General features: G+C 45.8%; 1 long non-coding RNA gene across 1 annotated transcript in view; it reads left to right on the forward strand.

Annotated features, from left to right (window-relative positions):
• Nucleotides 1-546: 546 nt before the first annotated feature.
• LOC119280899 overlaps nt 547-2,668 on the forward strand; it is an 11,672-nt gene continuing 9,550 nt past the window's right edge. Inside the window, exons 1-2 of the long non-coding RNA XR_005138206.1 lie at nt 547-891; nt 1,637-1,728. This is a non-coding gene — a long non-coding RNA (uncharacterized LOC119280899). The remainder of the gene's footprint in view (nt 892-1,636; nt 1,729-2,668) is intronic.

A 2,668-nucleotide genomic window follows, 5' to 3' on the forward strand; every position in this document is an offset into this window, starting at 1 on the left:
CGAGGAGCTAAAGGTAGAACAAATATTCCCTAGAGTTCTATCGACCACCTATACAACTCTATGCATGCTTAATGTTTACTTAACCTAGAACAAGTATGAAACTAGAAGTACTTTGTAGGTGTGACGGGATAGGTTTGCAAGATAATAAAGAGCGAGTAAATAAAGACTATGGGCTGCTTAGATAAAGAAACATCTAAAGTAAATATAGCGAGTGTGGAAAAGTGGTGGTAGGAGTTGTGAAATTGTCCCTAGGCAACTGACTATGTTACTAGACCATAATCACTATTGCAATTCTATTTGAGGGAGAGGCATAAGCTAACATACTTTCTCTACTTGGATCATATGCACTTATAATTAGAACTCTAGCAAGCATCCGCAACTACTAAAGATTCATTAAGGTAAAACCAGGGTTGGAAAAAGCGTTATTAAGCGTACGCCTCGGCGCGCCTCAGCGCTCAGCGACAGCCCATCGCGTAGCCTTGGGCCTAATCGGTGCTCTAGGCAGGCCCATCGCTTAGGCGGATCCAGGCGTGCGCCTAGGCGTGATAGAGCGGAGAAAAGCGGCGAGGAGGCGGCGCAAGGAAGAGCAAGGCGGACCGGAGATGGAGCGGGAGAGGTTGCAAGCATGGACGGGAAGGAGCGAGAAGATCGCTAGAAAATGGAGAAGATTGCGGGAAGTTTGCTGGCTGAAGGAAAGGAGAGATTAGGGTAGGCTTTGCATATATATACACACAAAAGGGGTGGCGGCGGCTCGATCTATTCCGTCGTCGCTTCGTCCTCCGGCTGCCGAGACGAAGAGATTCACCTCATCCTCTCACCACGCAGCCATGGCTTCTTCATCCCCGCCATCCCGCGCAGCCATCTGAGGTCCCGCCTTCTTCCGTACTGTAGGTGAGCTGCCAAATCGATTTCGTCAATCCCCTCTCTTCTTGTGTACTATGTGCCTGTGTGCAGCCTCTGTCGTCCCCTGGATTGCTAGTTGTTTGCTAATTGCTGCTCTACCCTTCTCATGGAATTACTTGATCTGTAGCTTCTGTATTGATATTGATTTATCTAGATTACTAATTGGATGTAGTTTGATCCATCCCCCCAGTGGCGAATCTAGGATTGCAACTCAGGGGCTGCCACTCAGTTTTATTTCATTTTGCAAAGATCTCACAATTTAAATGTCATAGAAGCACCACAAATTCACGTAGGAGTACCATAGTCTAGTCAAACAAATAAATGATAGTTATTTTGTTCGTTCTGCAACTGATTTGTACATACCTTGATGCTGTTATGGATGAATTTGCTCACGCATATACAAGATTTAACAAATAAGAAGTAATTAGTATTTGGGCATAAACAATATTGTGGGAGAAAGAACTTTGCTCAGGCTCAAGGTCAAAGCTGCGCCTGGCCTGGCTCAATGCCCCTGGTCTTGCCTAGTCTATCGCAGCATGCCGACATGCTCATGCTCGTTGGCAGCCGGCTTGGCAGTGTGCAGTGCTCCCTATGCCTGACCTGCGCCTACTGCTGTTGGCCGCCGCAACAGATGGCCTGACCACCCTACACACTGAACATATGAATTTTTCTGTACTGAACACTTCTAATGGAATAAGACATGACTGAAAATAATTATAACTCCTTGATGCAGTTGTTCTCGACAGCTCATACTACGAGGAGGTTAAAGACGGCTGGTCATATCTAGCACCTGAAGAAGCAACGGAAGTATCGGCTAGTCTGAAGGTAATCAGGCTGGGCACTATTGATGTTAATGACGTTCGTTCTATGATTGTCTCAGTTAATTAAGTTATATACATGGCATGATGCCAAGATGGGATACTGGACGGTACTAGTAGTAGAGTAGAAGAAGGATCATATTCTGTTGCATGATGCCAAAATAGGACGGTCACAGTAGCTGCTACTATTACACTAGTCTAAAAATAGGGTCATATGCGTGAGTGTGGTTGCTGTTAATCTTGAATGTACATATATGAGGTTATTTCACATCATACTTTAAATTACTATATCAGAGTTGTTGTTCAGTTGGCATAAAAAGAGAATTGCTTCTGGATCGGTATGAAGCATTGCAAGACAAAATAATTTCCGAATGCTACACATTTATTAGCTTGTAAGTTGCAATGCAAAAAAATATGTTCTTTTTGGTTTCCTCCGTGTGCACTGGTAGAAAAAGAGGCTTCCGTCCAGCCCCATTAGTCGCGAAACTGTAGGAACCGCGACTAATGAAGTCTTTAGTCGCGGTTCGGCAGACGAACCGCGACCAAAGGCCTGGGCCCAGGGCGCTCGGTGGCCAGCTGGTGCACGTGAGGGGCTTTAGTCGCGGTTGGCCAGGCCAACCGCGACTAAAGGTGCGCAAAGGCCTTTAGTCGCGGTTGGCCAGGCCAACCGCGACTAAAGCTCCTCCCCTATATATACCAGTTCAGCACACTCACTTAGCCATTTGGTGCCACTTCTCTTCACAAGCTTCACAAGGGGGTGTAGGTTTGCTTTTGGTTCCTCTTATGCACACAAGGTGTTTGATGAAATGCCCTAAGAGGGTGAAACAAACATGATATGAAGTGTTGGAGCCACACTTGAGGTTCCTCATTTATTTTTTCCTCCTCGATCGCGGTTAGCAACTTGAACCTTTCATGCATGTGTGTCATTGATAAAATATGCATGTGTG

The sequence above is a fragment of the Triticum dicoccoides genome, chromosome 3B, assembly GCF_002162155.2.
Source record: "Triticum dicoccoides isolate Atlit2015 ecotype Zavitan chromosome 3B, WEW_v2.0, whole genome shotgun sequence".
Lineage (NCBI taxonomy): Eukaryota > Viridiplantae > Streptophyta > Magnoliopsida > Poales > Poaceae > Triticum > Triticum dicoccoides.